Source organism: Platichthys flesus, chromosome 20, assembly GCF_949316205.1.
Source record: "Platichthys flesus chromosome 20, fPlaFle2.1, whole genome shotgun sequence".
Taxonomy (NCBI): Eukaryota; Metazoa; Chordata; class Actinopteri; order Pleuronectiformes; family Pleuronectidae; genus Platichthys; species Platichthys flesus.
The window spans coordinates 1,668,290-1,693,033 of record NC_084964.1 but is presented as its reverse complement, the minus strand read 5'-3'; the positions used below and the strand labels follow the sequence as shown (position 1 = coordinate 1,693,033).

The 24,744-nt window shown below is 40.0% G+C and overlaps 4 non-coding genes across 4 annotated transcripts; all 4 read right to left on the bottom strand.

Annotated features, from left to right (window-relative positions):
• Positions 1 to 6,903: 6,903 nt before the first annotated feature.
• trnak-cuu (transfer RNA lysine (anticodon CUU)) lies at positions 6,904 to 6,977 on the bottom strand. The gene has a single exon. It is a non-coding gene; the product is annotated as a tRNA-Lys (tRNA).
• Positions 6,978 to 14,057: 7,080 nt separating this feature from the next.
• Positions 14,058 to 14,131, bottom strand: trnak-uuu (transfer RNA lysine (anticodon UUU)). Its single transcript has one exon. It is a non-coding gene; the product is annotated as a tRNA-Lys (tRNA).
• Positions 14,132 to 20,901: 6,770 nt separating this feature from the next.
• On the bottom strand, positions 20,902 to 20,975 carry trnak-uuu (transfer RNA lysine (anticodon UUU)). Its single transcript has one exon. It is a non-coding gene; the product is annotated as a tRNA-Lys (tRNA).
• Positions 20,976 to 21,430: 455 nt separating this feature from the next.
• On the bottom strand, positions 21,431 to 21,504 carry trnam-cau (transfer RNA methionine (anticodon CAU)). The gene has a single exon. It is a non-coding gene; the product is annotated as a tRNA-Met (tRNA).
• Positions 21,505 to 24,744: the final 3,240 nt, after the last annotated feature.

Sequence of the window (24,744 nt, the reverse complement as noted above, 5' to 3'; positions counted from 1 at the left end):
TTTTGAGCACAAGTTCCGTGAACAAAAACTGCCTGAACCATGTTGTCCAATTCTTTCGCAAGAAGATCAAACACACGCTTGTCATTGGTTTGGGATTCAATCTCTTGCAGTTTTCGATTCTAGTTTAGCTATATAATCTAGACAAATTGATGGGTTTAATAAATATATAATATTCTGATGAGCCGTTGATGTTTGCGAACTCTATGGAATGTATTTGCTCTGAAGTATCCTTTAATAAGGAGTCTTTTAAGCTAAGACTTTGATCTGCATGCTGGTGCTCAATTCCTAACCTTAAAATCTCCAAAGCCCAACGTGGGGCTCGAACCCACAACCCTGAGATTAAAAGTGTCATGCTCTACCGAACATAGCTGGCGCTTCTTCCAAATAACTTCCCATCACAATAGAAATGTTAGAATGCAAGAAATATGTTTCATGAGAAGTAAAACCTTCTTGTATGAAAACAACCTAGGTCTGAGATGATGATGAGATTACACAATATGTTTTACATTTAATATTTTTGAGCACAAGTTCTGTGAACAAAAACCGCCTGAACCATGTTGTCCAATTCTTTCGCAAGAAGATCAAACACACGCTTGTCATTGGTTAGGGATTCAATCTCTTGCAGTTTTCCATTCTAGTTAAGCTAGATAATCTAGACAAATTGATGGGTTCAATATATATATAATTTTCTGATCAGCCGTTGATGTTTGCTTGGTGTGTGTGAACTCTATGGAATGTATTTTCTCTGAAGTATCCTTTAATAAGGAGTCTTTTAAGCTAAGACTTTGATCTGCATGCTGGTGCTCAATTCCGAATCTCAAAAGCTCCATAGCCCAACGTGGGGCTCGAAACCACGACCCTGAAATTAAGAGTCTCATGCTCTACCGAACTGAGCTAGCCGGGCTTCTTCCTTATAACTTCCCATCACAATAGAAATGTTAGAATGCAAGAAATATGTTTCATGACAAGTAAAACCCTCTTGTATGAAAACAACATAGGTCTGAGATAATGATCAGATTACAGAATAAATTTTACCTTTAATGTTTTCAGCACAAGTTCCGTGAACAAAAACACCCTGAACCATGTTGTCCAATTCTTTCGCAAGAAGACCAAACCAACGCTTGTCATTGGTTAGGGATTCAATCTCTTGCAGTTTTCCATTCTAGTTAAGCTAGATAATCTAGACAAATTGATGGGTTCAGTATATATATAATTTTCTGATCATTCGTTGATGTTTGCTTGGTGTGTGTGAACTCTATGGAATGTATTTGCTCTGAAGTATCCTTTAATAAGGAGTCTTTTAAGATAAGACTTTGATCTGCATGCTGGTGCTCAATTCCTAACCTTAAAATCTCCATAGCCCAACGTGGGGCTCGAAACCACGACCCTGAGATTAAGAGTCTCATGCTCTACCGAGCTGAGCTGGCCGGGCTTCTTCCTCATAACTTCCCATCACAATAGAAATGTTAGAATGCAAGAAATATGTTTCATGAGAAGTAAAACCCTCTTGTATGAAAACAACCTAGGTCTGAGATAATGATGAGATTACAGAATAAATTTTATCTTTCATGTTTTCAGCACAAGTTCCGTGAACAAAAACACCCTGAACCATGTTGTCCAATTATTTCGCAAGAAGATCAAACCGACGCTTGTCATTGGTTAGGGATTCAATCTCTTGCAGTTTTCCATTCTAGTTAAACTAGATAATCTAGACAAATTGATGGGTTCAATATATATATAATTTTCTGATCAGCCGTTGATGTTTGCTTGGTGTGTGTGAACTCTATGGACTGTATTTGCTCTGAAGTATCCTTTAATAAGGAGTCTTTTAAGCTAAGACTTTGATCTGCATGCTGGTGCTCAATTCCGAATCTCAAAAGCTCCATAGCCCAACGTGGGGCTCGAAACCACGACCCTGAAATTAAGAGTCTCATGCTCTACCGAACTGAGCTAGCCGGGCTTCTTCCTTATAACTTCCCATCACAATAGAAATGTTAGAATGCAAGAAATATGTTTCATGACAAGTAAAACCCTCTTGTATGAAAACAACATAGGTCTGAGATAATGATCAGATTACAGAATAAATTTTACCTTTAATGTTTTCAGCACAAGTTCCGTGAACAAAAACACCCTGAACCATGTTGTCCAATTCTTTCGCAAGAAGACCAAACCAACGCTTGTCATTGGTTAGGGATTCAATCTCTTGCAGTTTTCCATTCTAGTTAAGCTAGATAATCTAGACAAATTGATGGGTTCAGTATATATATAATTTTCTGATCATTCGTTGATGTTTGCTTGGTGTATGTGAACTCTATGGAATGTATTTGCTCTGAAGTATCCTTTAATAAGGAGTCTTTTAAGATAAGACTTTGATCTGCATGCTGGTGCTCAATTCCGAATCTCAAAAGCTCCATAGCCCAACGTGGGTCTCGAAACCACGACCCTGAAATTAAGAGTCTCATGCTCTACCGAACTGAGCTAGCCGGGCTTCTTCCTTATAACTTCCCATCACAATAGAAATGTTAGAATGCAAGAAATATGTTTCATGAGAAGTAAAACCCTCTTGTATGAAAACAACCTAGGTCTGAGATAATGATGAGATTACAGAATAAATTTTACCTTTAATGTTTTCAGCACAAGTTCCGTGAACAAAAACACCCTGAACCATGTTGTCCAATTCTTTCGCAAGAAGACCAAACCAACGCTTGTCATTGGTTAGGGATTCAATCTCTTGCAGTTTTCCATTCTAGTTAAGCTATATAATCTAGACAAATTGATGGGTTCAGTATATATATAATTTTCTGATCATTCGTTGATGTTTGCTTGGTGTGTGTGAACTCTATGGAATGTATTTGCTCTGAAGTATCCTTTAATAAGGAGTCTTTTAAGCTAAGACTTTGATCTGCATGCTGGTGCTCAATTCCGAATCTCAAAAGCTCCATAGCCCAACGTGGGTCTCGAAACCACGACCCTGAAATTAAGAGTCTCATGCTCTACCGAACTGAGCTAGCCGGGCTTCTTCCTTATAACTTCCCATCACAATAGAAATGTTAGAATGCAAGAAATATGTTTCATGACAAGTAAAACCCTCTTGTATGAAAACAACATAGGTCTGAGATAATGATCAGATTACAGAATAAGTTTTACCTTTAATGTTTTCAGCACAAGTTCCGTGAACAAAAACACCCTGAACCATGTTGTCCAATTCTTTCGCAAGAAGACCAAACCAACGCTTGTCATTGGTTAGGGATTCAATCTCTTGCAGTTTTCCATTCTAGTTAAGCTAGATAATCTAGACAAATTGATGGGTTCAGTATATATATAATTTTCTGATCAGCCGTTGATGTTTGCTTGGTGTGTGTGAACTCTATGGAATGTATTTGCTCTGAAGTATCCTTTAATAAGGAGTCTTTTAAGCTAAGACTTTGCTCTGCATGCTGGTGCTCAATTCCGAATCTCAAAAGCTCCATAGCCCAACGTGGGGCTCGAAACCACGACCCTGAGATTAAGAGTCTCATGCTCTACCGAAATGAGCTAGCCGGGCTTCTTCCTCATAACTTCCCATCACAATAGAAATGTTAGAATGCAAGAAATATGTTTCATGACAAGTAAAACCCTCTTGTATGAAAACAACCTAGGTCTGAGGTAATGATCAGTTTACAGAATACATTTTACCTTTAATGTTTTTGAGCACAAGTTCCGTGAACAAAAACAACCTGAACCATGTTGTCCAATTATTTCGCAAGAAGATCAAACCAACGCTTGTCATTGGTTAGGGATTCAATCTCTTGCAGTTTTCCATTCTAGTAAGGCTAGAAAATCTAGACAATTTGATGGGTTCAATATATATATAATTTTCTGATCATCCGTTGATGTTTGCTTGGTGTGTGTGAACTCTATGGAATGTATTTTCTCTGAAGTATCCTTTAATAAGGAGTCTTTTAAGCTAAGACTTTGATCTGCATGCTGGTGCTCAATTCCGAATCTCAAAAGCTCCATAGCCCAACGTGGGGCTCGAACCCACGACCCTGAGATTAAAAGTGTCATGCTCTATCAAACTGAGCTGGCGCTTCTTCCAAATAACTTCCCATCACAATAGAAATGTTAGAATGCAAGAAATATGTTTCATGAGAAGTAAAACCCTCTTGTATGAAAACAACCTAGGTCTGAGGTAATGATCAGTTTACAGAATAAGTTTTATCTTTAATATTTTTGACCACAAGTTACGTGAACAAAAACCGCCTGAACCATGTTGTCCAATTCTTTCGCAAGAAGATCAAACACACGCTTGTCATTGGTTAGGGATTCAATCTCTTGCAGTTTTCCATTATAGTTAAGCTAGATAATCTAGACAAATTGATGGGTTCAATATATATATAATTTTCTGATCAGACGTTGATTTTTGCTTGGTGTGTGTGAACTCTATGGAATGTATTTGCGCTGAAGTATCCTTTAATAAGGAGTCTTTTAAGATAAGACTTTGATCTGCATGCTGGTGCTCAATTCCTAACCTTAAAATCTCCATAGCCCAACGTGGGGCTCGAACCCACGACCCTGAGATTAAAAGTGTCATGCTCTACCGCAGTGGTTCTCAACCTTTTTTCAGTGAAGTACCCCCTTCGAAGAAAAAATTCTGCCGAGTACCCCCTAACCAGCGCAAAGTATTTTTGGTTGAAAGAAAGATGTAATGTGATGTATTAAGCCTTGTAACTAGACACATTCAAATTTAAAACTCCATCAATGTCCATAACATTGCTCATTTGTAGTGGTCTCTCTTGAACTATTACGAAATAAAAAGATATAAAATAACTAAAGACTTTTATTATTATCTCAATATAAATAAAGATTTGTGCACCTCAAAATAATTATCAACTTAAAGTGACCTCTTTTGGGATCATAATAAAGATATGTTCTCAAACTGAACTCATGAACTTAATTATAGCTAAACACTTCTTCCCAAAAAATAAATCATTAACTTAGTTTTAAATAAAAGATTAGCTCAAAACATATTTTTTTAATATTCATCATCTTAAAATATCTTCTTTAAGGATTGAAAAGAATACTGACAGGTAGCTTGTTTCCGGGTTTTGGGGAGGCTTTTCGCATCGTGTCTTGAGATGACCTGAATTCAGAAAGTTTCCTCTTAAAAAACTCAGGTGGCTTACCAACATGACTTTCATGTTTTGTCTGGAGATACCGCTGAAGATGTGGTGGCTTAATGCCACTGCTGGCTAATCTCTCCCCACAGAAAAAACATAAAGTGTAAATAACCCAATCTATGTTATTGTTAATATTATTGAAGTGTCTTTCTGTTATTTTATTGTGACATATTTGCTCGCTTTAGGGTCATACAATTTAATTTCCGCTTTTGTATTACATGCTTTTATTTTGAAAGGGTACCGGTAGAGACGCAGACTTATTGTTATGAATCATTACCTTCACAACGGAAAACTTTTCCATTTTAGCGCCCCTCCGAAGAAGCACTAGCTCTCACGGTGTTGTTTAGAGAAGGCTCTCTGCTCTGGTTTCGCCATCTTTGGTACTTGTCCCTCCGTGTTTCAGCAGCATTGCTGCTGCACTTCAACTCGACTCCATTTTTGAAGTTTTCAAGGCAGGTGATGACAGGTGATGACAGGTGGCGTGTGCCAGGTTGGGTCAAACCATCGGTATGGGGGAGACTCTGTTTTTTTAGGATAATTAAATTGAAAAGCCTACTGAATATAAAATTTAGTTCATGAACTTACACTTATATTTTATTGAATATATGTTAAATAACAATTTTTCAAGGATTTTTGAATGGATGCTTATTTTAAATATATTTAAAAAAAATCTCAAGTACCCCCTGGAGTACCTTCAAGTACCCCCAGGGGTACGCATACCCCAATTTGAGAATCACTGCTCTACCGAACTGAGCTGGCGCTTCTTCCAAATAACTTCCCATCACAATAGAAATGTTAGAATGCAAGAAATATGTTTCATGAGAAGTAAAACCTTCTTGTATGAAAACAACCTAGGTCTGAGATAATGATGAGATTACAGAATAAGTTTTACATTTAATATTTTTGAGCACAAGTTCCGTGAACAAAAACCGCCTGAACCATGTTGTCCAATTCTTTCGCAAGAAGATCAAACACACGCTTGTCATTGGTTAGGGATTCAATCTCTTGCAGTTTTCCTTTCTAGTTAGGCTAGATAATCTAGACAAATTGATGGGTTCAATATGTATATAATATTCTGATCAGCCGTTGATGTTTGCTTGGTGTGTGTGAACTCTATGGAATGTATTTGCTCTGTAGTATCCTTTAATAAGGAGTCTTTTAAGCTAAGACTTTGATCTGCATGCTGGTGCTCAATTCCGAATCTCAAAAGCTCCATAGCCCAACGTGGGGCTCGAAACCACGACCCTGAGATTAAGAGTCTCATGCTCTACCGAACTGAGCTAGCCTGGCATCTTCCTTATAACTTCCCATCACAATAGAAATGTTAGAATGCAAGAAATATGTTTCATGAGAAGTAAAACCCTCTTGTATGAAAACAACCTAGGTCTGAGATAATGATCAGATTACAGAATAAGTTTTACCTTTAATGTTTTCAGCACAAGTTCCGTGAACAAAAACACCCTGAACCATGTTGTCCAATTCTTTCGCAAGAAGACCAAACCAACGCTTGTCATTGGTTAGGGATTCAATCTCTTGCAGTTTTCCATTCTAGTTAAGCTAGATAATCTAGACAAATTGATGGGTTCAGTATATATATAATTTTCTGATCAGACGTTGATGTTTGCTTGGTGTGTGTGAACTCTATGGAATGTATTTGCTCTGAAGTATCCTTTAATAAGGAGTCTTTCAAGCTAAGACTTTGATCTGCATGCTGGTGCTCAATTCCGAATCTCAAAAGCTCCATAGCCCAACGTGGGGCTTGAACCCACGACCCTGAGATTAAGAGTCTCATGCTCTACCGAACTGAGCTAGCCGGGCTTCTTCTTTATAACTTCCCATCACAATAGAAATGTTAGAATGCAAGAAATATGTTTCATGAGAAGTAAAACCTTCTTGTATGAAAACAACCTAGGTCTGAAATAATGATGAGATTACACAATATGTTTTACATTTAATATTTTTGAGCACAAGTTCTGTGAACAAAAACCGCCTGAACCATGTTGTCAAATTCTTTCGCAAGAAGATCAAACACACGCTTGTCATTGGTTAGGGATTCAATCTCTTGCAGTTTTCCATTCTAGTTAAACTAGATAATCTAGACAAATTGATGGGTTCAATATATATATAATTTTCTGATCAGCCGTTGATGTTTGCTTGGTGTGTGTGAACACTATGGAATGTATTTTCTCTGAAGTATCCTTTAATAAGGAGTCTTTTAAGATAAGACTTTGATCTGCATGCTGGTGCTCAATTCCTAACCTTAAAATCTCCATAGCTCAACGTGGGGCTCGAAACCACGACCCTGAGATTAAGAGTCTCATGCTCTACCGAACTGAGCTGGCCGGGCTTCTTCCTCATAACTTCCCATCACAATAGAAATGTTAGAATGCAAGAAATATGTTTCATGACAAGTAAAACCCTCTTGTATGAAAACAACATAGGTCTGAGATAATGATTAGATTACAGAATAAATTTTACCTTTAATGTTTTCAGCACAAGTTCCGTGAACAAAAACACCCTGAACCATGTTGTCCAATTCTTTCGCAAGAAGACCAAACCAACGCTTGTCATTGGTTAGGGATTCAATCTCTTGCAGTTTTCCATTCTAGTTAAGCTAGATAATCTAGACAAATTGATGGGTTCAGTATATATATAATTTTCTGATCATTCGTTGATGTTTGCTTGGTGTGTGAACTCTATGGAATGTATTTGCTCTGAAGTATCCTTTAATAAGGAGTCTTTTAAGCTAAGACTTTGATCTGCATGCTGGTGCTCAATTCCGAATCTCAAAAGCTCCATAGCCCAACGTGGGGCTCGAAACCACGACCCTGAAATTAAGAGTCTCATGCTCTACCGAACTGAGCTAGCTGGGCTTCTTCCTTATAACTTCCCATCACAATAGAAATGTTAGAATGCAAGAAATATGTTTCATGACAAGTAAAACCCTCTTGTATGAAAACAACATAGGTCTGAGATAATGATCAGATTACAGAATAAGTTTTACCTTTAATGTTTTCAGCACAAGTTCCGTGAACAAAAACACCCTGAACCATGTTGTCCAATTCTTTCGCAAGAAGACCAAACCAACGCTTGTCATTGGTTAGGGATTCAATCTCTTGCAGTTTTCCATTCTAGTTAAGCTAGATAATCTAGACAAATTGATGGGTTCAGTATATATATCATTTTCTGATCAGCCGTTGATGTTTGCTTGGTGTGTGTGAACTCTATGGAATGTATTTTCTCTGAAGTTTTCTTTAATAAGGAGTCTTTTTAGCTAAGACTTTGATCTGCATGCTGGTGCTCAATTCCGAATCTCAAAAGCTCCATAGCCCAACCTGGGGCTCGAACCCACGACCCTGAGATTAAAAGTGTAATGCTCTACCGAACTGAGCTAGCCGGGCTTCTTCCTTATAACTTCCCATCACAATAGAAATGTTAGAATGCAAGAAATATGTTTCATGAGAAGTAAAACCTTCTTGTATGAAAACAACCTAGGGCTGAGATAATGATGAGATTACAGAATAAGTTTTACATTTAATATTTTTGAGCACAAGTTCCGTGAACAAAAACACCCTGAACCATGTTGTCCAATTCTTTCGCAAGAAGATCAAACACACGCTTGTCATTGGTTAGGGATTCAATCTCTTGCAGTTTTCCATTCTAGTTTAGCTATATAATCTAGACAAATTGATGGGTTTAATATATATATAATATTCTGATCAGCCTTTGAGCCGTGGAACGTCACCTCGCTGTGGGGAAAGGAACCGGAGCTTGTGAGGGAGGTGGAGCGCTATCAGTTAGATCTGGTGGGGCTTACCTCCACGCACAGTCTCAGCTCTGGTACCGTACTCCTGGATAAGGGTTGGACTTTATTCTTCTCCGGAGTTGCCAAGGGCGTGAGGCGTCGGGCGGGTGTGGGGATACTCATAAATCCCCGGCTGAGCGCCGCGGTGTTGGAGTTTACCCCGGTAGACGAGAGGGTCGCCTCCCTGCGCCTAAGGGTTGTAGGGGGGAAAACTCTGACTGTTGTTTGTGCGTATGCACCAAACAGCAGTTCAGAGTACTCGGCCTTCTTGGAGACCCTGAATGGAGTCCTGTATGGGGCTCCAGTAGGGGACTCCGTAGTTCTGCTGGGTGACTTCAACGCCCACGTGGGCAACGATGGAGACACCTGGAGAGGCGTGGTGGGGAGGAACGGCCTCCCTGATCTGAACCCGAGCGGTCGTTTGTTATTGGACTTCTGTGCTAGCCATGGATTGTCCATAACAAACACCATGTTCGAACATAAGGGTGCTCATAAGTGTACCTGGTACCAGAGTACCCTAGGCCGAAGATCAATGATCGATTTTGTGATCGTGTCATCTGATCTGAGGCCGCATGTTTTGGACACTCGGGTAAAGAGAGGGGCGGAACTGTCAACCGACCACCATCTGGTTGTGAGTTGGATCAGGGAGTGGGGGAAATTTCCGGATAGACCTGGTAAGCCCAAACGAGTAGTGCGGGTGAACTGGGAACGTCTGGAGGAGGCCCCCGTCCTAGGTATCTTCAACTCAAACCTCCGGCGGAGTTTTTCTGGCATTCCTGTGGAGGTTGGGGGCATTGAGCCGGAGTGGGCGGTGTTCAAAGCCTCCATTGCTGAAGCTGCGGCGGCTAGCTGTGGCCTCAGGGTCTTAGGCTCCTCAAGGGGCGGTAACCCTCGGACACCGTGGTGGACACCGGTGGTCAGGGAAGCCGTCCGATTGAAGAAGGAGGCCTTCCGGGATATGATATCCTGGAGGACTCCTGACTCGGTTGCAGGGTACCGACAGGCCCGAAGGGCTGCAGCTGCTGCCGTGTCGGAGGCTAAGCAGCGGGTGTGGGAGAAGTTCGGAGAGGTCATGGAGAAGGACTTTCGGTCGGCACCAAAGTGTTTCTGGAAGACTATCCGGCACCTCAGGAGGGGGAAACGGGGAACCATCCAAGCTGTGTACAGTAAGGATGGGACTCTGTTGACCTCAACTGAGGAGGTTGTCGGACGTTGGAAGGAACACTTTGAGGAACTCCTGAATCCGAATAACACGCCCTCTATGTTGGAGGCAGAGCTCGAGGTTGATGGTGTTTCATCGTCAATTTCCCTGGTGGAGGTCACTGAGGTGGTCAAACATCTCCGCAGTGGCAAGGCCCCAGGGATTGATGAGATCCGGCCAGAAATGCTAAAGGCTCTGGGTGTTGAGGGGCTGTCATGGTTGACACGCCTATTCAACATCGCGTGGGAGTCGGGTACAGTGCCAAAGGAGTGGCAAACTGGGGTGGTGGTTCCCCTGTTCAAAAAGGGGGACCAGAGAGTGTGTGCCAATTACCGGGGCATCACACTTCTCAGCCTCCCTGGTAAAGTCTACTCCAAGGTGCTGGAAAGGAGGGTTCGGCCGATCGTCGAACCTCAGATTGAAGAGGAACAATGCGGTTTTCGCCCCGGACGTGGAACTACAGACCAGCTCTTCACTCTCGCAAGGATCCTGGAGGGGGCCTGGGAGTATGCCCATCCGGTCTACATGTGTTTTGTGGATCTGGAGAAGGCGTATGACCGGGTCCCCCGGGAGAAACTGTGGGAGGTGCTGCGGGAGTATGGGGTAAGGGGGTCTATCCTCAGGGCCATCCAATCCCTGTACTCCCAAAGCGAGAGCTGTGTTCGCGTCCTCGGCAGCCAGTCAGTTTCGTTCTCAGTGGATGCTGGTCTCCGCCAGGGCTGCGCCTTGTCACCAATCCTGTTTGTGATATACATGGACAGGATATCGAGGCGTAGTCGGGGTGGGGAGGGGTTGCAGTTCGGTGGTCTGAGGATCTCGTCACTGCTTTTTGCAGATGACGTGGTCCTCATTGGCTCATCGGCCTGTGACCTTCAGCACTCACTGGATCGGCCGGTGGCCGAGTGTGAAGCGGCTGGGATGAGGATCAGCACCTCTAAATCTGAGGCCATGACTCTTAGCAGGAAACCGATGGATTGCTTACTCCGGGTAGGAAATGAGTCCTTAGCCCAAGTGAAGGAGTTCAAGTACCTTGGGGTCTTGTTCGCGAGTGAGGGTACTATGGAGCGTGAGATTGGCCGGAGAATCGGAGCAGCGGGGGCGGTATTGCGTTCGCTTTACCGCACCGTTGTAACGAAAAGAGAGCTGAGCCGCAAGGCAAAGCTCTCGATCTACCGGTCGATCTTCGTTCCTATCCTCACCTATGGTCATGAGGGCTGGGTGATGACCGAAAGGACGAGATCACGGGTACAAGCGGCCAAGATGAGTTTTCTCAGAAGGGTGGCTGGCGTATCCCTTAGGGATAGGGTGAGAAGCTCAGCCATCCGTGAGGAACTCGGATTAGAGCCGCTGCTCCTTCACTTAGAAAGGAGTCAGCTGAGGTGGTTCGGGCATCTGGTAAGGATGCCCACTGGGCGCCTTCCTTGGGAGGTGTTTCAGGCACGTCCAGTGGGGAGGAGACCTCGGGGAAGACCCAGGACTAGGTGGAGAGATTATATCTCAACACTGGCCTGGGAACGCCTCGGGATCCCCCCGTCAGAGTTGGTCAATGTGGCCCGGGAAAGGGAAGTCTGGGGCCCCCTGCTTGAGCTGCTCCCCCCGCGACCCGACCCCGGATAAGCGGATGAAAATGAGATGAGATGAGATGATCAGCCGTTGATGTTTGCTTGGTGTTTGTGAACTCTATGGAATGTATTTGCTCTGAAGTATCCTTTAATAAGGAGTCTTTTAAGCTAAGACTTTGATCTGCATGCTGGTGCTCAATTCCGAATCTCAAAAGCTCCATAGCCCAACGTGGGGCTTGAACACACGACCCTGAGATTAAGAGTCTCATGCTCTACCGAACTGAGCTAGCCGGGCTTCTTCCTTATAACTTCCCATCACAATAGAAATGTTAGAATGCAAGAAATATGTTTCATGAGAAGTAAAACCCTCTTGTATGAAAACAACCTAGGTCTGAGGTAATGATCAGTTTACAGAATACATTTTACCTTTAATGTTTTTGAGCACAAGTTCCGTGAACAAAAACAACCTGAACCATGTTGTCCAATTATTTCGCAAGAAGATCAAACCAACGCTTGTCATTGGTTAGGGATTCAATCTCTTGCAGTTTTCCATTCTAGTTAGGCTAGATAATCTAGTCAAATTGATGGGTTCAATATATATATAATTTACTGATCAGACGTTGATGTTTGCTTGGTGTGTGTGAACTCTATGGAATGTATTTGCTCTGAAGTATCCTTTAATAAGGAGTCTTTTAAGCTAAGACTTTGCTCTGCATGCTGGTGCTCAATTCCGAATCTCAAAAGCTCCATAGCCCAACGTGGGGCTCGAAACCACGACCCTGAGATTAAGAGTCTCATGCTCTACCGAACTGAGCTAGCCGGGCTTCTTCCTTATAACTTGACATCACAATAGAAATGTTAGAATGCAAGAAATATGTTTCATGACAAGTAAAACCCTCTTGTATGAAAACAACCTAGGTCTGAGATAATGATCAGATTACAGAATAAGTTTTACCTTTAATGTTTTCAGCACAAGTTCCGTGAACAAAAACACCCTGAACCATGTTGTCCAATTGTTTCGCAAGAAGACCAAACCAACGCTTGTCATTGGTTAGGGATTCAATCTCTTGCAGTTTTCCATTCTAGTTTAGCTATATAATCTAGACAAATTGATGGGTTTAATATATGTATAATATTCTGATCAGCCGTTGATGTTTGCTTGGTGTGTGTGAACCCTATGGAATGTATATCCTCTGATGTTTCCTTTAATAAGGAGTCTTTTAAGCCAAGACTTTCATCTGCATGCTGGTGCTCAATTCCTAACCTTAAAATCTCCGTAGCCCAACGTGGGGCTCGAACCCACGACCCTGAGATTAAGAGTGTCATGCTCTATCGAACTGAGCTGGCGCTTCTTCCAAATAACTTCCCATCATAATAGAAATGTTAGAATGCAAGAAATATGTTTCATGAGAAGTAAAACCTTCTTGTATGAAAACAACCTAGGTCTGAGATAATGATGAGATTACAGAATAAGTTTTACATTTAATATTTTTGAGCACAAGTTCCGTGAACAAAAACACCCTGAACCATGTTGTCCAATTCTTTCGCAAGAAGATCAAACCAACGCTTTTCATTGGTTAGGGATTCAATCTCTTGCAGTTTTCCATTCTAGTTAAGCTAGATAATCTAGACAAATTGATGGGTTCAGTATATATATAATTTTCTGATCATTCGTTGATGTTTGCTTGGTGTGTGAACTCTATGGAATGTATTTGCTCTGAAGTAGCCTTTAATAAGGAGTCTTTTAAGCTAAGACTTTGATCTGCATGCTGGTGCTCAATTCCGAATCTCAAAAGCTCCATAGCCCAACGTGGGGCTCGAAACCACGACCCTGAAATTAAGAGTCTCATGCTCTACCGATCTGAGCTAGCCGGGCTTCTTCCTTATAACTTCCCATCACAATAGAAATGTTAGAATGCAAGAAATATGTTTCATGACAAGTAAAACCCTCTTGTATGAAAACAACATAGGTCTGAGATAATGATCATATTACAGAATAAGTTTTACCTTTAATGTTTTCAGCACAAGTTCCGTGAACAAAAACACCCTGAACCATGTTGTCCAATTCTTTCGCAAGAAGACCAAACCAACGCTTGTCATTGGTTAGGGATTCAATCTCTTGCAGTTTTCCATTCTAGTTAAGCTAGATAATCTAGACAAATTGATGGGTTCAGTATATATATAACTTTCTGATCAGCCGTTGATGTTTGCTTGGTGTGTGTGAACTCTATGGAATGTATTTTCTCTGAAGTATTCTTTAATAAGGAGTCTTTTAAGCTAAGACTTTGATCTGCATGCTGGTGCTCAATTCCGAATCTCAAAAGCTCCATAGCCCAACGTGGGGCTCGAACCCACGACCCTGAGATTAAAAGTGTAATGCTCTACCGAACTGAGCTAGCCGGGCTTCTTCCTTATACTTCCCATCACAATAGAAATGTTAGAATGCAAGAAATATGTTTCATGAGAAGTAAAACCTTCTTGTATGAAAACAACCTAGGGCTGAGATAATGATGAGATTACAGAATAAGTTTTACATTTAATATTTTTGAGCACAAGTTCCGTGAACAAAAACACCCTGAACCATGTTGTCCAATTCTTTCGCAAGAAGATCAAACAAACGCTTGTCATTGGTTAGGGATTCAATCTCTTGCAGTTTTCCATTCTAGTTTAGCTATATAATCTAGACAAATTGATGGGTTTAATATATATATAATATTCTGATCAGCCGTTGATGTTTGCTTGGTGTTTGTGAACTCTATGGAATGTATTTGCTCTGAAGTATCCTTTAATAAGGAGTCTTTTAAGCTAAGACTTTGATCTGCATGCTGGTGCTCAATTCCTTAACTTAAAATCTCTGTAGCCCAACGTGGGGCTCGAAACCACGACCCTGAAATTAAGAGTCTCATGCTCTACCGAACTGAGCTAGCCGGGCTTCTTCCTTATAACTTCCCATCACAATAGAAATGTTAGAATGCAAGAAATATGTTTCATGACAAGTAAAACCCTCTTGTATGAAAACAACATAGGTCTGAGATAATGATGAGATTACCGAATAAGTTTTACCTTTAATATTTTTGAGCACAAGTTCCGTGAACAAAAACCGCCTGAACCATGTTGTCCAATTCTTTCGCAAGAAGATCAAACACAAGCTTGTCATTGGTTAGGGATTCAATCTCTTGCAGTTTTCCATTGTAGTTTAGCTATATAATCTAGACAAATTGATGGGTTTAATATGTATATAATATTCTGATCAGCCGTTGATGTTTGCTTGGTGTGTGTGAACTCTATGGAATGTATTTGCTCTGTAGTATCCTTTAATAAGGAGTCTTTTAAGCTAAGACTTTGATCTGCATGCTGGTGCTCAATTCCGAATCTCAAAAGCTCCATAGCCCAACGTGGGGCTCGAAACCACACCCTGAGATTAAGAGTCTCATGCTCTACCGAACTGAGCTAGCCTGGCATTTTCCTTATAACTTCCCATCACAAAAGAAATGTTAGAATGCAAGAAATATGTTTCATGAGAAGTAAAACCCTCTTGTATGAAAACAACCTAGGTCTGAGATAATGATCAGATTACAGAATAAGTTTTACCTTTAATGTTTTCAGCACAAGTTCCGTGAACAAAAACACCCTGAACCATGTTGTCCAATTCTTTCGCAAGAAGACCAAACCAACGCTTGTCATTGGTTAGGGATTCAATCTCTTGCAGTTTTCCATTCTAGTTAAGCTAAATAATCTAGACAAATTGATGGGTTTAATATGTATATAATATTCTGATCAGCCGTTGATGTTTGCTTGGTGTGTGTGAACTCTATGGAATGTATTTGCTCTGTAGTATCCTTTAATAAGGAGTCTTTTAAGCTAAGACTTTGATCTGCATGCTGGTGCTCAATTCAGAATCTCAAAATCTCCATAGCCCAACGTGGGGCTCGAAACCACGACCCTGAGATTAAGAGTCTCATGCTCTACCGAACTGAGCTGGCCGGGCTTCTCTCATAACTTCCCATCACAATAGAAATGTTAGAATGCAAGAAATATGTTTCATGAGAAGTAAAACCCTCTTGTATGAAAACAACCTAGGTCTGAGATAATGATGAGATTACAGAATAAATTTTATCTTTCATGTTTTCAGCACAAGTTCCGTGAACAAAAACACCCTGAACCATGTTGTCCAATTATTTCGCAAGAAGATCAAACCGACGCTTGTCATTGGTTAGGGATTCAATCTCTTGCAGTTTTCCATTCTAGTTAAACTAGATAATCTAGACAAATTGATGGGTTCAATATATATATAATTTTCTGATCAGCCGTTGATGTTTGCTTGGTGTGTGTGAACTCTATGGAATGTATTTGCTCTGAAGTATCCTTTAATAAGGAGTCTTTTAAGCTAAGACTTTGATCTGCATGCTGGTGCTCAATTCCGAATCTCAAAAGCTCCATAGCCCAACGTGGGGCTCGAAACCACGACCCTGAAATTAAGAGTCTCATGCTCTACCGAACTGAGCTAGCCGGGCTTCTTCCTTGTAACTTCCCATCACAATAGAAATGTTAGAATGCAAGAAATATGTTTCATGAGAAGTAAAACCCTCTTGTATGAAAACAACCTAGGTCAGAGATAATGATGAGATTACAGAATAAGTTTTACCTTTCATGTTTTCAGCACAAGTTCCGTGAACAAAAACCGCCTGAACCATGTTGTCCAATTCTTTCGCAAGAAGATCAAACACACGCTTGTCATTGGTTAGGGGTTCAATCTCTTGCAGTTTTCCATTCTAGTTTAGCTATATAATCTAGACAAATTGATGGGTTTAATATATATAATATATTCTGATCAGCCGTTGAAGTTTGCTCGGTGTGTGTGAACTCTATGGAATGTATTTGCTCTGAAGTATCCTTTAATAAGGAGTCTTTTAAGCTAAGACTTTGATCTGCATGCTGGTGCTCAATTCCGAATCTCAAAAGCTCCATAGCCCAACGTGGGGCTCGAAACCACGACCCTGAAATTAAGAGTCTCATGCTCTACCGAACTGAGATAGCCGGGATTCTTCCTTATAACTTCCCATCACAATAGAAATGTTAGAATGCAAGAAATATGTTTCATGACAAGTAAAACCCTCTTGTATGAAAACAACATAGGTCTGAGATAATGATCAGATTACAGAATAAGTTTTACCTTTAATGTTTTCAGCACAAGTTCCGTGAACAAAAACACCCTGAACCATGTTGTCCAATTCTTTCGCAAGAAGACCAAACCAACGCTTGTCATTGGTTAGGGATTCAATCTCTTGCAGTTTTCCATTCTAGTTAAGCTAGATAATCTAGACAAATTGATGGGTTCAGTATATATATAATTTTCTGATCAGACGTTGATGTTTGCTTGGTGTGTGTGAACTCTATGGAATGTATTTGCTCTGAAGTATTCTTTAATAAGGAGTCTTTTAAGCTAAGCTTTGATCTGCATGCTGGTGCTCAATTCCGAATCTCAAAAGCTCCATAGCCCAACATGGGGCTCGAAACCAAGACCCTGAAATTAAAAGTGTGATGCTCTACCGGACTGAGCTGGCGCTTCTTCCAAATAACTTCCCATCACAATAGAAATGTTAGAATGCAAGAAATATGTTTCATGAGAAGTAAAACCTTCTTGTATGAAAACAACCTAGGTCTGAGATAATGATCAGATTACAGAATACATTTTACCTTTAATGTTTTTGAGCACAAGTTCCGTGAAGAAAAACAACCTGAACCATGTTGTCCAATTATTTCGCAAGAAGATCAAACCAACGCTTGTCATTGGTTAGGGATTCAATCTCTTGCAGTTTTCCATTCTAGTTAGGCTAGAAAATCTAGAAAAATTGATGGGTTCAATATATATATAATTATCTGATCAGCCGTTGATGTTTGCTTGGTGTGTGTGAACTCTATGGAATGTATTTTCTCTTTAGTATCCTTTAATAAGGAGTCTTTTAAGATAAGACATGCATCTGTATGCTGGTGCTCAATTCCTTAACTTAAAATCTCTATAGCCCAACGTGGGGCTTGAACCCACAACCCTGAGATTAAGAGTGTCATGCTCTATCGAACTGAGCTGGCGCTTCTTCCAAATAACTTCCCATCATAATAGAAATGTTAGAATGCAAGAAATATGTTTCATGAGAAGTAAAACCCTCTTGTATGAAAACAACCTAGGTCTGAGATAATGATGCGATTACCGAATAAGTTTTACCTTTAATATTTTTGAGCACAAGTTCCGTGAACAAAAACTGCCTGAACCATGTTGTCCAATTCTTTCGCAAGAAGATCAAACACACGCTTGTCATTGGTTTGGGATTCAATCTCTTGCAGTTTTCGATTCTAGTTTAGCTATATAATCTAGACAAATTGATGGGTTTAATAAATATATAATATTCTGATGAGCCGTTGATGTTTGCGAACTCTATGGAATGTATTTGCTCTGAAGTATCCTTTAATAAGGAGTCTTTTAAGCTAAGACTTTGATCTGCATGCTGGTGCTCAATTCCTAACCTTAAAATCTCCAAAGCCCAACGTGGGGCTCGAACCCACAACCCTGAGATTAAAAGTGTCATGCTCTACCGAACTGAGCTGGCGCTTCTTCCAAATAACTTCCCATCACAATAGAAATGTTAGAATGCAAGAAATATGTTTCATGAGAAGTAAAACCTTCTTGTATGAAAACAACCTAGGTCTGAGATGATGATGAGATTACACAATATGTTTTACATTTAATATTTTTGAGCACAAGTTCTGTGAACAAAAACCGCCTGAACCATGTTGTCCAATTCTTTCGCAAGAAGATCAAACACACGCTTGTCATTGGTTAGGGATTCAATCTCTTGCAGTTTTCCATTCTAGTTAAGCTAGATAATCTAGACAAATTGATGGGTTCAATATATATATAATTTTCTGATCAGCCGTTGATGTTTGCTTGGTGTGTGTGAACTCTATGGAATGTATTTTCTCTGAAGTATCCTTTAATAAGGAGTCTTTTAAGCTAAGACTTTGATCTGCATGCTGGTGCTCAATTCCGAATCTCAAAAGCTCCATAGCCCAACGTGGGGCTCGAAACCACGACCCTGAAATTAAGAGTCTCATGCTCTACCGAACTGAGCTAGCCGGGCTTCTTCCTTATAACTTCCCATCACAATAGAAATGTTAGAATGCAAGAAATATGTTTCATGAGAAGTAAAACCCTCTTGTATGAAAACAACCTAGGTCTGAGATAATGATGAGATTACAGAATAAATTTTATCTTTCATGTTTTCAGCACAAGTTCCGTGAACAAAAACACCCTGAACCATGTTGTCCAATTATTTCGCAAGAAGATCAAACCGACGCTTGTCATTGGTTAGGGATTCAATCTCTTGCAGTTTTCCATTCTAGTTAAACTAGATAATCTAGACAAATTGATGGGTTCAATATATATATAATTTTCTGATCAGCCGTTGATGTTTGCTTGGTGTGTGTGAACTCTATGGACTGTATTTGCTCTGAAGTATCCTTTAATAAGGAGTCTTTTAAGCTAAGACTTTGATCTGCATGCTGGTGCTCAATTCCGAATCTCAAAAGCTCCATAGCCCAACGTGGGGCTCGAAACCACGACCCTGAAATTAAGAGTCTCATGCTCTACCGAACTGAGCTAGCCGGGCTTCTTCCTTATAACTTCCCATCACAATAGAAATGTTAGAATGCAAGAAATATGTTTCATGACAAGTAAAACCCTCTTGTATGAAAACAACATAGGTCTGAGATAATGATCAGATTACAGAATAAATTTTACCTTTAATGTTTTCAGCACAAGTTCCGTGAACAAAAACACCCTGAACCATGTTGTCCAATTCTTTCGCAAGAAGACCAAACCAACGCTTGTCATTGGTTAGGGATTCAATCTCTTGCAGTTTTCCATTCTAGTTAAGCTAGATAATCTAGACAAATTGATGGGTTCAGTATATATATAATTTTCTGATCATTCGTTGATGTTTGCTTGGTGTGTGTGAACTCTATGGAATGTATTTGCTCTGAAGTATCCTTTAATAAGGAGTCTTTTAAGCTAAGACTTTGATCTGCATGCTGGTGCTCAATTCCGAATCTCAAAAGCTCCATAGCCCAACGTGGGTCTCGAAACCACGACCCTGAAATTAAGAGTCTCATGCTCTACCGAACTGAGCTAGCCGGGCTTCTTCCTTATAACTTCCCATCACAATAGAAATGTTAGAATGCAAGAAATATGTTTCATGAGAAGTAAAACCCTCTTGTATGAAAACAACCTAGGTCTGAGATAATGATGAGATTACAGAATAAATTTTACCTTTAATGTTTTCAGCACAAGTTCCGTGAACAAAAACACCCTGAACCATGTTGTCCAATTCTTTCGCAAGAAGACCAAACCAACGCTTGTCATTGGTTAGGGATTCAATCTCTTGCAGTTTTCCATTCTAGTTAAGCTATATAATCTAGACAAATTGATGGGTTCAGTATATATATAATTTTCTGATCATTCGTTGATGTTTGCTTGGTGTGTGTGAACTCTATGGAATGTATTTGCTCTGAAGTATCCTTTAATAAGGAGTCTTTTAAGCTAAGACTTTGATCTGCATGCTGGTGCTCAATTCCGAATCTCAAAAGCTCCATAGCCCAACGTGGGTCTCGAAACCACGACCCTGAAATTAAGAGTCTCATGCTCTACCGAACTGAGCTAGCCGGGCTTCTTCCTTATAACTTCCCATCACAATAGAAATGTTAGAATGCAAGAAATATGTTTCATGACAAGTAAAACCCTCTTGTATGAAAACAACATAGGTCTGAGATAATGATCAGATTACAGAATAAGTTTTACCTTTAATGTTTTCAGCACAAGTTCCGTGAACAAAAACACCCTGAACCATGTTGTCCAATTCTTTCGCAAGAAGACCAAACCAACGCTTGTCATTGGTTAGGGATTCAATCTCTTGCAGTTTTCCATTCTAGTTAAGCTAGATAATCTAGACAAATTGATGGGTTCAGTATATATATAATTTTCTGATCAGCCGTTGATGTCTGCTTGGTGTGTGTGAACTCCATGGAATGTATTTTCTCTGAAGTATTCTTTAATAAGGAGTCTTTTAAGCTAAGACTTTGATCTGCATGCTGGTGCTCAATTCCGAATCTCAAAAGGTCCATAGCCCAACGTGGGGCTCGAACCCACGACCCTGAAATTAAAAGTGTAATGCTCTACCGAACTGAGCTAGACGGGCTTCTTCCTTATAACTTCCCATCACAATAGAAATGTTAGAATGCAAGAAATATGTTTCATGAGAAGTAAAACCTTCTTGTATCAAAACAACCTAGGTCTGAGATAATGATGAGATTACAGAATAAGTTTTACATTTAATATTTTTGAGCACAAGTTCCGTGAACAAAAACACCCTGAACCATGTTGTCCAATTCTTTCGCAAGAAGATCAAACACATGCTTGTCATTGGTTAGGGATTCAATCTCTTGCAGTTTTCCATTCTAGTTTAGCTATATAATCTAGACAAATTGATGGGTTTAATATATATATAATATTCTGATCAGCCGTTGATGTTTGCTTGGTGTTTGTGAACTCTATGGAATGTATTTGCTCTGAAGTATCCTTTAATAAGGAGTCTTTTAAGCTAAGACTTTGATCTGCATGCTGGTGCTCAATTCCGAATCTCAAAAGCTCCATAGCCCAACGTGGGGCTTGAACACACGACCCTGAGATTATGAGTCTCATGCTCTACCGAACTGAGCTAGCCGGGCTTCTTCCTTATAACTTCCCATCACAATAGAAATGTTAGAATGCAAGAAATATGTTTCATGACAAGTAAAACCCTTTTGTATGAAAACAACCTAGGTCTGAGATAATGATCAGATTACAGAATAAGTTTTACCTTTAATGTTTTCAGCACAAGTTCCGTGAACAAAAACACCCTGAACCATGTTGTCCAATTCTTTCGCAAGAAGACCAAACCAACGCTTGTAATTGGTTAGGGATTCAATCTCTTGCAGTTTTCAATTCTAGTTTAGCTATATAATCTAGACAAATTGATGGGTTTAATATATGTATAATATTCTGATCAGCCGTTGATGTTTGCTTGGTGTGTGTGAACCCTATGGAATGTATATCCTCTGATGTTTCCTTTAATAAGGAGTCTTTTAAGCCAAGACTTTCATCTGCATGCTGGTGCTCAATTCCTAACCTTAAAATCTCCGTAGCCCAACGTGGGGCTCGAACCCACGACCCTGAGATTAAGAGTGTCATGCTCTATCGAACTGAGCTGGCGCTTCTTCCAAATAACTTCCCATCATAATAGAAATGTTAGAATGCAAGAAATATGTTTCATGAGAAGTAAAACCCTCTTGTATGAAAACAACCTAGGTCTGAGATAATGATGCGATTACCGAATAAGATTTACCTTTAATATTTTTGAGCACAAGTTCCGTGAACAAAAACTGCCTGAACCATGTTGTCCAATTCTTTCGCAAGAAGATCAAACACACGCTTGTCATTGGTTAGGGATTCATTCTCTTGCAGTTTTCCAATCTAGTTTAGCTATATAATCTAGATAAATTGATGGGTTTAATATATATATAATTTTCTGATCAGCCGTTGATGTTTGCTTGGTGTGTGTGAACTCTATGGAATGTATTTGCTCTGAAGTATCCTTTAATAAGGAGTCTTTTAAGCTAAGACTTTGATCTGCATGCTGGTGCTCAATTCCGAATCTCAAAAGCTCCATAGCCCAACGTCGGGCTCGAAACCACGACCCTGAAATTAAGAGTCTCATGCTCTACCGAACTGAGCTAGCCGGGTTTCTTCCTTATAACTTCCCATCACAATAGAAATGTTAGAATGCAAGAAATATGTTTCATGACAAGTAAAACCCTCTTGTATGAAAACAACATAGGTCTGAGATAATGATCAGATTACAGAATAAGTTTTACCTTTAATGTTTTCAGCACAAGTTCCGTGAACAAAAACACCCTGAACCATGTTGTCCAATTCTTTCGCAAGAAGACCAAACCAACGCTTGTCATTGGTTAGGGATTCAATCTCTTGCAGTTTTCCATTCTAGTTAAGCTAGATAATCTAGACAAATTGATGGGTTCAATATATATATAATTTTCTGATCAGCCGTTGATGTTTGCTTGGTGTGTGTGAACACTATGGAATGTATTTTCTCTGAAGTATCCTTTAATAAGGAGTCTTTTAAGCTAAGACTTTGATCTGCATGCTGGTGCTCAATTCCGAATCTCAAAAGCTCCATAGCCCAACGTGGGGCTCGAAACCACGAACCTGAAATTAAGAGTCTCATGCTCTACCGAACTGAGCTAGCCTGGCATCTTCCTTATAACTTCCCATCACAATAGAAATGTTAGAATGCAAGAAATATGTTTCATGAGAAGTAAAACCCTCTTGTATGAAAACAACCTAGGTCTGAGATAATGATGAGATTACAGAATAAGTTTTACCTTTCATGTTTTCAGCACAAGTTCCGTGAACAAAAACCGCCTGAACCATGTTGTCCAATTCTTTCGCAAGAAGATCAAACACACGCTTGTCATTGGTTAGGGGTTCAATCTCTTGCAGTTTTCCATTCTAGTTTAGCTATATAATGTAGACAAATTGATGGGTTTAATATATATATAATATTCTGATCAGCCGTTGATGTTTGCTTGGTGTGTGTGAACTCTATGGAATGTATTTGCTCTGAAGTATCCTTTAATAAGGAGTCTTTTAAGATAAGACTTTGATCTGCATGCTGGTGCTCAATTCCTAACCTTAAAATCTCCATAGCCCAACGTGGGGCTCGAACCCACAACCCTGAGATTAAAAGTGTCATGCTCTACAGAACTGAGCTGGCGCTTCTTCCAAATAACTTCCCATCACAATAGAAATGTTAGAATGCAAGAAATATGTTTCATGAGAAGTAAAACCTTCTTGTATGAAAACAACCTAGGTCTGAGATAATGATGAGATTAGACAATATGTTTTACATTTAATATTTTTGAGCACAAGTTCTGTGAACAAACACCGCATGAACCATGTTGTCCAATTCTTTCGCAAGAAGATCAAACCGACGCTTGTCATTGGTTAGGGATTCAATCTCTTGCAGTTTTCCATTCTAGTTAAACTAGACAAATTGATGGGTTCATTATATATATAATTTTCTGATCAGCCGTTGATGTTTGCTTGGTGTGTGTGAACTCTATGGAATGTATTTGCTCTGTAGTATCCTTTAATAAGGAGTCTTTTAAGCTAAGACTTTGATCTGCATGCTGGTGCTCAATTCCGAATCTCAAAAGCTCCATAGCCCAACGTGGGGCTCGAAACCACGACCCTGAAATTAAGAGTCTCATGCTCTACCGAACTGAGCTAGCCGGGTTTCTTCCTTATAACTTCCCATCACAATAGAAATGTTAGAATGCAAGAAATATGTTTCATGACAAGTAAAACCCTCTTGTATGAAAACAACATAGGTCTGAGATAATGATCAGATTACAGAATAAGTTTTACCTTTAATGTTTTCAGCACAAGTTCCGTGAACAAAAACACCCTGAACCATGTTGTCCAATTCTTTCGCAAGAAGACCAAACCAACGCTTGTCATTGGTTAGGGATTCAATCTCTTGCAGTTTTCCATTCTAGTTAAGCTAGATAATCTAGACAAATTGATGGGTTCAGTATATATATAATTTTCTGATCATTCGTTGATGTTTGCTTGGTGTGTGTGAAGTCTATGGAATGTATTTGCTCTGAAGTATCCTTTAATAAGGAGTCTTTTAAGCTAAGACTTTGATCTGCATGCTGGTGCTCAATTCCGAATCTCAAAAGCTCCATAGCCCAACGTGGGGCTCGAAACCACGACCCTGAAATTAAGAGTCTCATGCTCTACCGAACTGAGCTAGCCGGGCTTCTTCCTTATAACTTCCCATCACAATAGAAATGTTAGAATGCAAGAAATATGTTTCATGACAAGTAAAACCCTCTTGTATGAAA